Source organism: Papaver somniferum, unplaced genomic scaffold (assembly GCF_003573695.1).
Source record: "Papaver somniferum cultivar HN1 unplaced genomic scaffold, ASM357369v1 unplaced-scaffold_10, whole genome shotgun sequence".
NCBI classification, from domain to species: domain Eukaryota; kingdom Viridiplantae; phylum Streptophyta; class Magnoliopsida; order Ranunculales; family Papaveraceae; genus Papaver; species Papaver somniferum.
Window position 1 is genome coordinate 7,782,530 of NW_020618825.1, and position 14,756 is coordinate 7,797,285.

The 14,756-nt window shown below is 37.3% G+C and overlaps 1 pseudogene; it reads left to right on the top strand.

Annotated features, from left to right (window-relative positions):
* The first annotated feature begins 3,176 nt into the window (after positions 1 to 3,176).
* On the top strand, positions 3,177 to 13,716 carry LOC113326605 (annotated as a pseudogene).
* The last annotated feature ends 1,040 nt before the right edge of the window (positions 13,717 to 14,756 follow it).

A 14,756-nucleotide genomic window follows, 5' to 3' on the forward strand; every position in this document is an offset into this window, starting at 1 on the left:
TTTCGGCATTTTATAGAAGAAAGAAAACGATTAATCGTTTTTGGATCGTCAACAATCGATGTGTTTTGGTTTCAAAAAAAAAATAATAAAAAAAATAAAGAGGGAGAAGAAAACATGAAGAATCGGTTTTTAGGTTAAAAATGAAAACTGATTTTAGTTTTAGCTTTATTATTAAGAGTTGATGGGGGTAATTTTTAGTAATATTAATATTTTCTAGAGAGTAATTTTGGTAGTTTCAATAAATTTAGACACCGCTTATCATTGTATATAAGGTAGATGAAGTTATCTATAGGCCCCAATTTAGCAAGGTTATTTAACATAATTTGGTCATGATGGAGAAATTTGTTTAAACAAAATTCAGGTCAAGAACAAGAATAATATTTAAAAATTGTTGATGAGAATTGCTAAATTTAATATGAAAAACTTTCTGTAGATATCGAAAAAGATTTTGAATCACATATGGAATGAAAGTTTGCTAAAAAAATATAAAAAAATTATCAAAGTTTTAGAATTAATTAGGTTTTTTTAGATAAAAAGGGAGATTTTATTAATCAATACCAGGATCTAAAAGCCTGGATAACACTGTTTGCAGTTGTGTAACATCATGACTAAATTCTTCTACTTGAAGTTTATCTCTCCTTACTACTTTAAAAATAAAATCTGCTGAAGAATTAAAATTCCTACTAACATAAGAAACTTTAGTAAAGTTGAAAGAAGTGATAACACTGTTTGCAGTTGTTTGATCTCTTGCTGTTTGAGGGTGAAAACAGTTTCTGCTGATTTTGGTAATTTCGAGTGTGTGGGTGAGAAACGAGTTTAAACCCTAAAAAATGTACTGCAAGGGAGTACTTTGATTCGAGATATCAATCCGTACAAATCCGTCCTAAACCAAGAAATGGCTGTTCCAGACTTGCTTCGGTCACAAAGTGAAGGAGAAGGGTTGGTCTAGGGAGGGAAGAGAAGAGAGTGTTGAGACCAGAATAGTTGATTCGGGAAGAGTAGTTGTTTGACGACTTGTATAAGAAAGTGGAAAGCTAACAGATGGGAAGGCTAACAAGTTATTTCTGAGTTTTGTATTCTCCTGACCCAAAACTTGTCCTTTGGTGGAAATAGATGCGACTTATTTATACAAGTCGCAACGCAACGTACCCTGGTCTTGTAAGAAGTGAAAACGGTTGAGTAAATGGAAGAAAGTGGTAACGGGTAACACCTGGAATTGATGTTTCCATAATGAAGAAAACGTTTCACCATTACTTCTTGTATTTACTAACCGCCTCACTCTTATAACACTTTCTTGTAACGGGCGTAGTGTACGCCGCACGCTGTAAACCGCCAGACCAATACCCTGATGAGCATCCCCCAGTTTGTGACATGTTTTGATGTCTCGAGTGTTTTGTGTAGCATGTTGCTATTGTTTGGCAAGTTGAGCTTGGGAGGCTTTCCGGCTCGGTGGTGACCTTCGACGGTCGAGATTTTGCATCTTGAGAGAAAGGTTAGCCGTTGATTGTGGTTACCTTTCATTGGTAGCCAGTGGCGTGGCCACAGTGCTGCCATGGCTTGCGCATGCTCTTGGCATGCATAATTAGGTTTTGGTGTCGTGAACATAGAATTGACGTAGCTAAGTGTACGCCGAGGCCAAAGAGTTGGCAGCGTAGCCAAAGATTGCCACAAGTCGTTTGGTTTAGTGGCGAGCTTGTACGGCTGAGATTTGCATCTCAGAAGGAAGGATAGTCGTTGATTGTTGCAACCTTCTGTTTGGCAGCCAGCGGCATGGAGACACGACCTGCATGGCTTTGGCGTGGCCAAATTAGGGCTTTGGCACCGTGGCGAAATTAGGGTTTTGGCACCGTAGCCAAGAGATTTCCACAAGTCATTTGGTGGTAAGTTTGTACGGCTGAGATTTGCATCTCAGAGGGAAGGGTAGCCGTTGATTGTTGCAACCCTCCGTTTGGCAGCCAACGGTATGGAGGCATGGCCGGCGTGGCTTTTGCATGGTTTAGGCGCGGCCAAGCTAGGATTTTTGCATAGTTTTAGGCGCGGCCAAAATTAGGGTTTGACATTGGGTCAAAATTTTCCACGCGTTTAGTGGCGAACTTGGACGGCTGAGATTTGTATCTCAGAAGGAAGGGTGGCCGTTGATTGTTGTAACCCTTCGTTTGGCATCCAACGGCATGGAGACATGGATGGCATGTATTTTAATTTGTCTCCTTTACCAGTGCAGCACTCATTTTACAATATGGTATTTCTATGTTTGAACCACTGAAAGTTTTACAATATCAGTTTTTTACCAACCAACATACCTAAGTACAACTACTCACTGTAAGAACATTTCTTACTGATCAATTTTTTCTCATGGGTACAAAACCACCAAACAACTATCCATTTGCTATCCATGTTCAGTATGTCGTGCTTAAGGAGGCACACACCCGTACTTCACCAACCATTATAGGTTTCTATGCATTCTAGTAGATCATCGTTTTTGGTTCAACAAAATCAACCATATGATACCAAAATGAGTTTACATACACAAATGAAATCAGTACTACATCAAAAAACAGACTGTTTGGTCACTTGGTGTTTAATAACTCACTACGACCACCCACGTGATGATCTCTTGACCTTGCTTTATTTGCGCCACATATTCATACATGATATTTTGAAACCAAGAAATAATCCACTCTTTAACAGTCTGACATTGATTAATGATCTGATCAATGTTGATATTAATGGAGCGCCATACAGCCTGAGCATGAGAATAGCTGATGAGGATATGAAAAAGGATTTGATTTTCTTGTTTGCAAACTTGGCAGTGAGTTTCAATATCTTGCATTTGCTGAGAAAGTCTCACCCTTGTAGGAACTATATTTTTCAAACACTTCCATATGAAAAATTTAACCCGATGAGGCAATTTTATTTTCCATAGTGCTTTCCAGACAGTTGTAGGAACATCATTAAGTGCAACTTTCATTTCCCATAGAATTAATTAGGTTGTTACAATATCGTTAGTCGTGCTTCAAAAAAGTAAAAAACTAGTACAAGAGTCCAGCAGGGTCAACAAAAGAAGACTTGACGATAAGACATGGCAAACAAGGCTTATATGGCCAAACACAAATCTTGAGAAAAGCCCATATACCTGGCCTCAGACCTTACTTTCGTCTCTCACTTAGCTCTCTTGGATGGCTTCGTCTTCATCATCGGAGGTATCCGAAAGAAGGGTACACCCGGAGCTTCATTTGTATCTGATTTTCAAACTTATTTAACACAATCTGTTCTTGATGTCACTTCTTCCTTGGCATTTCTTCAAGAAAGGTTTGATCTTTTTTTCTCATTCTCTTTTTCTGTCTTGATTTAGGTACATTTATTATTGTGTGGGTTCAGCCAAAATTGATTGTAGTTTAGGGTTTCACAGAGGTTTTAGGAACTGGGTTTTTCTTATATAAGGTTGTAGGAGTACTAAAACATGATTTGATTAATAGTATGGTACAAGTCTACATATTACAATTCATTTTCTAATGAACGATACATCTTTAGACCGGATTTAGTGTCGATATACAATTCATGCTGCCCAGTAAGAGTAGTTTCGTAAGGATTTTTGAATTGTGAATTGTTTTTCTACGTAACAACAATGTCAGATACTACTGGTAAGGCACACTGAAATGTGAAAAGTAACTGGCAAGATTCAGGGACGTATACCTATACAAGTTACCTGGCACTGGCATAGCTACATAAAAACACACAAGAGTTAGGGTTTGACACAGTCATGTATGTGTCTGGCGCTTTTTTTTCTTTCTTTGTTTCTTCTGCCATTTTCTCAAGCTTTATAGGATTCAAATATATTAAATTTTCGTAGCTAGCAGAAGTTTAGCCCTTTCCACGTGTGTCCGATACAAGTACCGCTGTCAATACATTCCAACACGGGAAAAATATCAAAAACAAGGTGTTGTTGCTACTAGGACTGTGTTTGCTATTCATAGGAAAGTTGTGACTCACTCTAGAAGCATTGGTTTTGGGGAACAGGAAGTCCAAAACCAAAACCAGAGCTCTTTTCCAGTAGCAAGTACCAGGTCGAGCAGGGATATTGTCTCGTAAAGACCGTATCTCCAAGATGCGACGAAGTTTTTACACCGGCTGTCTGCTGGCCGAGACACAACTTACCCGAAGGTAAGAGTAATCCTTAATACCTTCCGTGTCTTGTTCGTTTTCGGCACAGGGGTAATGTCCCATCACTTCCATGGGATTACGCATTCGCGACCATGTAGGTGATGAGGCCACGTATTCCATGTCCCAGATGCAGGGCTACGGGGTGATTATTCCCCTTCACGATCCTGCGAGCTGTAGAGCTATTGAGGGATGTCCCCTTTCACAATTATGGATTACCGGTTTACTTGTTCGCGGTTTGCACAGTCCTACTAAGAGATAAAGCTTGAAACGAATAATCAAAGGTATAGAAGGTAAAGAAGGGTCCAGTCACGTACCTCATGTACATACCTCTTTTACGTGGATCGCAGCCCTCCACGCTGCTCTGTCGAGCGTCAACTCTCTTTCCAAGCCTCGGTCTTTCAGGTTCCGTTTTATACATTCATCCCAAGTTAATTTCGGCCATCCTCGTTTCTTCATTCTGTCTTCGGCTCGTCCGATGCGTCCTAAACGTACCGGGGCCTCAGCCGGTCTCTCCTGGAGATGCCCAAACCAACGCATCCGGTGCTGCGTGAATATCTTCTCCATCGATGCTACCCCAAGCTTCCCATGAATAAAATCATTCCGCATCTTATCATGTCTTGTCAGCCCACAAGACCATCTTAGCATCCTTATTTCCGCCACATATATCTTTAAGATGTGTGGGATTTTAGTCGCCCAACACTCCGCCCCGTATAGATATGCGGGTCGGATTACCGTTTTGTAGAACTTTCCCTTCAGTTTAGTCGGTAGCTTATGGTCGCATAGGACTCACGAAGTCCATCATATGAAAATTAAATTTCATGTTTATGCTATATTGGTCCGCTTTCGTATTTGTACTAATGTTCTGCTGGCTTCAACAGTACAAGGTGGTTAAGATGAAACTTCTAGCTCAACAGCAGGAACTTCAGGTAACTTACTTTGGGTTTTCTCAGATCTCATGTTGGTTAGATTTAAGTATATGTAGCTCACAAGGAAACTACTGAATTGGTGCAGAATATGTGTAAACGCTTTTAATTCACAAAGAAAGCTGAGTGGCTGATTAAAATATGAAATGTGATTCGGTTGATTTGAACCATCATTTTATTTGACTTATAAAACACAATAGGGGCCTGCTTGTCTAATAATTTTGGTGTGTGTTTTGTCTCGACACATTAACTAGCGAAGACCTCAAAGTAATTTTACTGCTTCTAGCTGTTTTAAGAAACAAACTGGCTTGTCCGCGTAACTGATCATGTTCTTTTTACTGTTTGATAGCCAGGCAAAATTCCTGACATTGAGAAGTGTTTGAATGTAGTTGCTACTTTGCAGGCTAAGAAGGGTACTGGTGAGGTAAGGTTCGCTATTCATATTGTTGGAAACAATATTTATTAATTTATATTTTAAGATTTTTAACTAAATAAAACTAATTTATTGTTTTCTTTGTGAATGAAACTTATTCTCCCCACACTGTGAAGTTTCCATTTTTTTAGTAGTTTTAAGAAAACTATATAAACCTTTTAGTATCATATCGGAGAGTTCCTCTTCTTAAGTTGTATTTGTCAATTATATAAAAAAATTCGGTAATTTTGTAAAATCCATGGGAAAGGGGTTTCTCTATATTTTAGAGGGACCTCCAAGGGAAAATATTTTATATTGTTTTCTTATTCGTTCGCGATTTTCCTTAAGGGTTTTTTCGGAGTTGTCAAGCTCAAGTTGAGCATCTACTACATATGTTAGTAGTAGGTGTAGTAGAGTGTTTTATCCTGGAGATATCCATCCTGTGAGGGTTATAGCATCACTCTTGAGTGTAGCCAGGCGCTAATGTCTTAAGGGCGACGTGTTGAACTCGTGGCTCACTCTGTTTTTCCAAAGTTTTGCCTTGTTGCTGTTGCGGAGATCTGGAGAGCTCGTTCATTTCATCAAATCGATCACTTCCATTATAAAGGAGCTAAGTATCAATAACTTTTGCTTATTTTATTTTTCCTTGTTTTTGATTATTTCACCCAACAATCTTAAGACATTAGCATTTGTAATAATCATGGATGTTATTTGTGGAATGAAAAACGAAAAACGAATTTTTGGTCAGCTGTAGAGTTTCGAGGTTATCTCTTAGCCTAAAAGAAATTTAGTTGAGCCATTTTGACATGATGTATTAGACATCCTGATAGTTTCCCACATTAAATTTAGGAATTTTTGGAGTTGTAAAAGTATTTTTTTAATATTTTACAAAACAGAGAAATGTTTCTGAAAAATTCTGACGAGCAGAAATTTGTTGTTAACTAAAGTAGTTTTTATTGGGTAACCATGAGTCTTTTGATATGGTGATTCAAACGAAATTTCAGATCTAGATGTTATCTTCAAAACTCATATTTTATTTTCCGATTTGGAACTAAGGTTTGTGAAATGTGGTGTATTAGGTGATTGTAAAATTACCGTGTCCGTGGTCAGAGTATATATGAAGATTGTGACATGAAATCGAAAATGGACATGGCTACCAGGCGCATGTGGATGAACACAAGTCTTCCAAAGCTAACAAAGGAGAGAACATCTAACACAACTATAAGCGTAGTCTTCTTAAGAAAGGTATGTTCCATAAACCTGAATCTAGCATTACTTTAATTAAGGGTGATTTTTATGTGTGTAAATTCCTGGCCATACGGCAGTAAAGTGTAGATAACATAAAAACCTTAATAATTAGAAAGTTAATGCTAATTTAGTTGAAAAAAACTATAAGGAGTTCAGTAGCATGATATCGGAAGTTATTTTAATAACCAATGTGAGAGACTGGGTGGACTCAGGAGCCACTAAGCATGTTTGTTGAAACAGAGACTTGTTCACCTCTTATGAGAGGATAAGGGATGTCGAGAAACTCTTCTTGAGTAACTCATCTGCAATAGAGGTTGCATAAAAGGAAAAGGTCGAGAAGAAGCTCATATCTGTAATATTCTCACATTGAATGAAGTTTTCATGTTCCGAGCATATGCGAGAATCTTGTATCCTGTTCTGTTGTAGATAGAAAAATATTTAAGATCTTAATTGAATCTGGAAAACTTGTTGTAACTAGGCAGTGATTTTTTAAGCAAGAGTTATAGGAATTTGGGTCTATATAAGCTTAACGGAAAAACTGATGATGTGAACATAGTTGATTCTTGTGCTTTCTTTATAGGATTGATTGTTTTACGTGGTAGACTTGGAACCGTAAACTTATAAGTCAATGCTTAACTGGCTAGCATAGTATGCGTAACCAAATTTAGTTTGGATTCTGAACAAAAAAGTGAAATATTTGAAGAATCAAAATAAGATATAAAACCTTTTAGCACAAATGTTCAGAGTAATTCTAAGCCTTTAGAATTAGTTCAGTTAGGCCTAGTTGACATGAGTTCAACCCAAAATCATTATGGTAAAAGATGGTTTTAACTTCAGTAAAGGATTGTACGATGTACTATCTTGTATACTTGCTTAGGGATAAGGATGATGCCTTATAAGCCTTAAGATGTACAAACTTGAAGTTGGAAACCAATTAGAAGCCTTGAACATAACAACTGTATCCTTAAGGAGATTATAATTGCGATGTTGATTAGTTCAGGATTACCTACGGCCTTATGGGGGGAGGCAGTCCTCTTAACTAGTATATCCTGAATAGAATACCTTCTTATGAATGCGTCAAAGTGTCGGGGTGTTTGAATAAGGTCGTAATTCCTTTTCCTAAGAACTAGATTGAAACCAAAAATGTTGATTGTGTCTTCATATAGGGTATGCTGAGTATACTTCTACATATATATTTTTGGTTGTGTGTTCTGATTTTTTCTGACTTCGGTGTGAATATTATTACGGAATCTAGGGATGTTGAGTTCTTTGAACATGTTTATTCTAAACTTGTACATCATTAGAGATGTGTTGTTGATCCCCTAGATTTATTTTCAAATAGTCAGAACCTATTTTAAAGGAAGATGAAGTTGATGTTGAGCCTAAAAGAAGTAAAACAATTAGACTTGAGACTTCTTATGAAACCGATTTCATAACATGCCTAACTTAGTCTGAGCCCCAGACTTGTAAAAAAGCATTGATATCTACTGAAACTTCATTCTGGTAAGAAGCTTCATTTAGTGAAATGGACTCAGTCCGTCGGAACCAGACTTGGGAGCTTGCTAGTTTACTTCGAGGGAGTAAGACCATGGGATGTAAATGAGTCTTTAAGAGGAAACGATAGGTAGATGGAACTGTGGAAAAATATTAAGCTAAGTTGGTAGATAAAGGCTATAAACTAAAAGAAGGCGTAGATTTCCTTGATTATTATTCACTTGTGACGAGAATTACTTCTATTGAGATGCTAATTGATATTTCATCCATAAACAACTTGGAGATACATTAGATGGATGTTAAGACAGCTTTTCTAAACTGTGAATTAGATAAAGAAATTTACATAGACCAACCTGAGGACTTTGTAGTAAAAGGTTATGAAGACAAAGTTTGTAAATTGAACGAATCTTTGTATGGTTTTCAAATAAGCATGTAAACAATGACATGGAAAATTTGATCATGTGATAATGTGTAGTGGATTTAAGTTAATGAATCTTACAAGTGTATTTACAAGTAACTTGTTAAGGATGTCTGTGTGATTGTATGCTTATATGTTGATGATATGCTTATACTTGATACAAACATAGACGTGATTAATTCTACTAAAAACATGCACTGAATGAGAACGTTGACTAGAAAGACTTAGGATCTTTTGATGTAACCTTAGGGATGAGGATTAGAAGATAATCAAAAAATTATATTTTTAGTCGTTCTCATTATGTTGAATTTTTGCCTATGAGATACAATCAGTCTGATTGTAAGCCTGTGTGTACTCCATACGATTCTTCTTGTAGGCTCGAGAAAAATAAGGGTAATGGAGTATCTTAACTTGAATACTCAAGAGTTATAGGATGTCTGATGAATTTAATGAAATGTAAGAGTCCAGACATTGCCTATATTGTGAGTAAGTTAAGTATATATACTTGTAGTCCAGAAAAAGAGCATTGGTATGCACTTAGTAGAGTATTATGGTACCTAAAATAATCTATTACCTTTTGTTTAATTTATGAAAGGTATCTTGTTGTCCTTAAGGGACTTTGTGATGCAAACTGGATAGTTGACTTAGAGGAGTCTAAGTCTACCAGTGGATATGTTTTCACTATAGCAAGAGGGTTTGTTTCTAGAAGATTTTCAGACAAACATATATTTCTCAATTCATTATGGAATATGAGAGTATTGCGTTGGATAAAGCACGAGAGGGGGCCGAGTGCCTAAGATTCTTTTTAGAAGACATTCCTCTCTGGCATAGGCATGTGCCAGCTATATTTATACATTGTATTATCCAAGCTGCAATATCTAAAGCTAAAAATAATTAATCTCAATCGGCGTTATTTCCATTGATTGGATAAAGTCCAAGGAGAATATCGCACAACCTTTGACGAAAGGTTTATCCAAAGAGATAGTTAGAAATGCATCGAGGGGGTGGGGCTTAAGCTCATAAATTAAACTTGCCATGAAGGATACTCAACCTTGCTGACTGGAGATCCCAAGATGAAGGTTTGAATGAGACAACTAATTTGTGGTGGGTAAAGGTAAGCACTATCAGAGAATTTCATTCTCTGTCCCTTCCCTATGGTGTAAACGTGATAGTGTGACTGCATGTGAAGGATTACTTTTAAGAAGTCTTAATGATTTCTACAGTTTCAATTTAAGATTGGAGTGGGGTGTAGCAGTAACACTCTTTATGGAAACTCACCTATCTGAATGAGGAAGCGGGGCCGCTTCCTATGAGAATATGAGCTTTGATTCTCTAGGGCATTATGAGAAACAAGATATGTCCAGGGCCAAATTGGACAAAACGGCACGAACTTGGCAGCAACCTTGGAGATATCATCCGTGGTTGTTATCGCGAATCACATCAAACGCCAGCAGTTCAAGACATCATTCACTTTCTCTAGCAAGTAATTCTGGTAATATCTCACTAAGAAAAGGTTCAAGACCTCATGGACACCTCTGCGTAAAATGGTATTTCCTGCGTTTTTTATGTGATTTTCGTTTTTAATGGTTTTGGTATTACTGGAACTTAGGACCTAAGGGTTACTAAGGGTTCACTAGTTCACGCTTTTTCACTTTGGTGAAAGATACCTTTAGTCTCACCTGTGAGAAACTGAAGATGAAAGCTCTCTACACTATTATGATTTGTGCAATTCATAGTATGACTCTAGGGTCAACACACTTTTGCGTGAGGTAGAGGACGTAGAAATGACTAGTATGATTTCAACACTTGCACGATCCGTTTGTTTGTGTGGGTCGTGAGATTGGGATGTCGATTTACCATAATCTATCTGTGTTTTCATGTTTTATTGAGGTTTTCATTCATGTGGGGGATTGTTGGAAACAATATTTATTAATTATTATTTTAAGGTTTTTAACTAAATAAAACTAATTTATTGTTCTCTTTGTGGATGAAACTTATTAGTCCCATTGTGGAGTTTCCATTTTTTTTAGTAGTTTTAAGAGACTATATCAACCTTTTAGTCCCATATCGGGGAGTTTCTCTTCTTAAGTTGTATTTGTCAATTATATAAACAAATTCACTACTTTTGTAAAATCTGTGGGAAAGGGGTTTCTCTATATTTTAGAGGGAGCCTCAACGGAAAATATTTTATATTGTTTTCTTATGCGTTCGCGATTTTCCTTAAGGGTTTTTTCGGAGTTGCCAAGCTCTATCCTGGAGATATCCGTCTTGTGAGGGCTATAGCATCACTCTTGAGTGTAGCCGGGCGCTAATGTCTTAAGAACAACGTGTTGAACACGTGACTCATTATGTTTTTCCAAAGTTTTGCCTTGTTGTTGTTGCGGAGATCTGGAGAGCTCGTTCATTTCATCTAATCGATCACTTCCATTATAAAGGAGCTAAGTATCAATAACTTTTACTTATTTGATTTTTTCTTGTTTTTGATTATTGCACCCAGCACATATTTCTGTCCATCTGTTTGACACCATGGACTTTTGTTCATTTTTTTTTTAAGTTATTTAAATTTGATTTCAATGCGCAACTTCTTGATCGATAACACTTCTGTATACATCTTGCTTAGATACAAACCTTTTTCACAAGTACATATATAGATTCTATAGAAATTCAAGCTAAACGTTGCTATGCTGGACGAACTCTTGATTTCTTAATGTCGATTTAGTAGCAACAATCTCAGCTAGTCTATATTTATTTCGTATCTCTGTCAGTAGAGATTCAGTTTTGCTGGGACATCTGCATATGATTATTTTTTTGAAGTAGAGGTGTTGCTGGTTAATATTTCTTTTATTTGTCTACATTTTATGCTCATTCAAATTAGAGATGCCAAAAAAGTTTGACTGTAGATGCTTGAGTGCAGGCTTATCCAGCCTTTATTTTATCAAGCAGGGTTTTTGAGTTTCGACCAGAGCGAGTGCAGTCGTACTGGTGCGTTAATCTTTTATTTTCTGCTGTTCTTATCTCCTATCATTCCAAATGGCAATTGGTGAATTCTGAGTTCCTGGACCAACTCTTTTAAGCTCATACTGTATCTTGTTTTAGTCCTAGCTCATCCCAGCTTATTATCAGCCATAATGTTTGTCATTCATCGTCACTTTCCAAAAATATGTTTCTGATGAACCACTACGGACAAATGAAGATGATGAACCATGCCAAAAATTCAAGTGGCCCATTTTGTTGCATCGTCTAAGTTGGTATTTTGACTTTTGAACTTTCATTTATGAGCTCAGAGTCTTTCCCTAAAAGTCGAATTGTTTGCAGCTGTGTCAGTTCTTGTTTGATTCTCTGGACCATTTCTTGGGCATCTGTTACTTTAAAGACAGTTATCAATGATGCCTTGTTTGCAGAAAACATCATTGGCTCGAGAGGACATCCAGGACACTATGGAGAAGGGGGAGTCACAGGAGGGGCTGACCTAGCTTTTCAGTGGGCTAAAGAGATGCAGCACACAAATATTGTAATATTTGTTGAATCAATGGACATTCTAGATGGTTTCAGACTACTCTACAATGAAGCTGCTCAAGGAAGATTTCATCTCAAATACTATGAAGCGGGACAAAATCAAGAAGAAACTAGTACAAATATAGCCATAAATCCCATATCTTTTGTTTTATTAAATGTTAGTATTATTACTCGTAGTCAAAACATGGAGGCATTTAACTTGGCCCTTCTTTACAAGAACAACATTGGCAGAATGAGTGGTACATCCACAGCTGCTGCAACGCAACTCATATATACTGCCTCTTAGTGCCTTTCCTATAAACAAAAATAAAAAAAATGATGCCTTCTTTTATGAACTTCCTAACTGGATTTCTTCGGGTCTTATATGTGTAATTGATTGCCATAGGATCCACATCCTTTCACTGGATGGTCAATATAGAGAAACCTTGTTTTTAGTTGAATTTGAAATCTTCTTGAACAACTTGAATTTATTTGTATGAGTGTGCTTCCTGATTTTGATCACGCGGAGCCACTAGGCCTACCACCATCTATTCTTCATTTTTGTTCTATGGGACTCTGATACATCTTACTGACTGTTCATAGCTGATTTGGGAGTCTCACATAGTATGCTGTAGTTGGTGCTTCGTAGAACATTAAGGCTCCCCCTTCTTGATTGATACATTTTTCATCGTGTCATTGGTTCATAATCATTTTTCCACATTCTATCTGGTTGCAGGAACAAATAGCCGATTTTAAAGTTTCAGAAGGCATATATTCACAGGCCCGCATGAGTCGGACTCTGATATGTCTATGGTTGGAGCAAATGTCATGCTGGAATACAGAAGGGAAGAGGTCGTTTATTTAAAATTACCATACAAATAATAGTGCTTTTTTCTTCTAGTTGTATTGCAATATCAGTATACAGGATAAAAATGAATGTGTTAGCATTGTTATGGAAAACGGGCCTCTACACTCTCTTTATCCTGTTCAAGAAAAACAAGGGAATATAAGTGATTTGTTAAGGCAATGTTTATTAGTACAGTAGTAAAACTGGAAGCGTAAAAACAAAAGAGAAAAAACGTTTCTGGTTTTAGGTAACAGTTAGAATCTGGTTATTAAAACACCCCACGTGATTCGGCTGATGAATATAATTAGTTTAAATCGCTGAATATCGTGAACTTCATTACACTAATCATATCAGTATTGGGCTACAGTCACCTGTCTCACAGCCGAATTAAAGTCCACTGACTATTGATTTTAATGAAAATCAATGAATACTAACTTGTAGGGTAATTTTTGGCAGGCCAGTGCTCTTCTAAAAAAGAATCTTGATAATGCAACAGCAAGCTTAGAGGTCCTTATTGCTGATCTACAATCTCAAGGAACCAAGTGACGATGTCACAGGTACATCTTTAACTTCCAACTTTCTTTATCCTATATTATTTGAACTTTTCGCTAACCATCAATTGCTGCGGTACCAGGTAACTATCGCTCGGGTGTACAACTGAGATGCTCATCAGTGCAGAAGCAAGCAAGTTACTGCAACTGCTGTGAAAAACTCATAAAGGCTTTCTATTATAGCATGACCTTTTTGGCTTTTGCTAGTTACGCTTGTCATAGTATGTTGTTCAATGTGCACTTTTTATCTTTTTTGATTCTACATAGTCAAAGGATGAGTTTTGATAGTTTCCCATGGAAATGCGTATTTGATTTTGGACCAGTTTTGATGTAATTTTGTTCTTAATTTGTGCGTTCTCAGTGTTGTTGATTTTACGTGTCGGTGGTTTGTATTGATTTTTCCTAATTTTGTTAAAATCTTAATCTCGAACCTAACTAGGCCGTGTTCTTTTGTCAGTGAGCAAGGAATTTTTAGTTTGTGTCGTTGATTTTTCGTGTAGTGATTAATATTGATGTGTCCTAATTTTTTAAGAGCACGTGCGGCAGCCATGTGGTAATCTCATACTACTTAGCTGTTGGCACGTATTATTGATAGCAGTAGCCTAATAGTGTTTGAAGGCCAACTCTTTTACTTCTGCAGGATGCTGTTTCATAAAATATGCAACTTCAGAGAGGATTCTAAGAGGTCCATGAGAGGAGCATTGCACAATCTGTTCACCTTACCTGGGGTGAGTTTATTGAATGGTTATCTCCCAGCATGTGCACCTTTACCGTCTCCAGTCCCTCAAGTGCCAGTTTCCCACCTTCAGGTTGCACTTCCTCCTAGTAATTGGACGAAGACCTCCTCTGAAGGGCAAAATATTATTATCACAGTGTAACAAGTGAAAGCAGGGTGATGTGATTACTCTCATTGCCTCAATGTTTTGATTTTCACATTATTGTTTTCCGATATGGTTTTGCATCTCCAAGTTGTGGAAATGATCTCATTTCTCTGAATGTGCATTAATTGTAGTGGGAGAATCAAAAATTACCTCATCCCCAGAAAACTCCTGTTCAAAAGTTCAATCTCAGTCGAAATCGCAGGCGCAACTGTAGGTCCTATCTACCCAACAAGCACCGCAGTCGCAACAAAGTCAGATTCAACCGCAGATGCATCACCAGCAACAGTTGCAGCAACCTTCTTCAATTTCAGCGTTTAGTGCCTTCA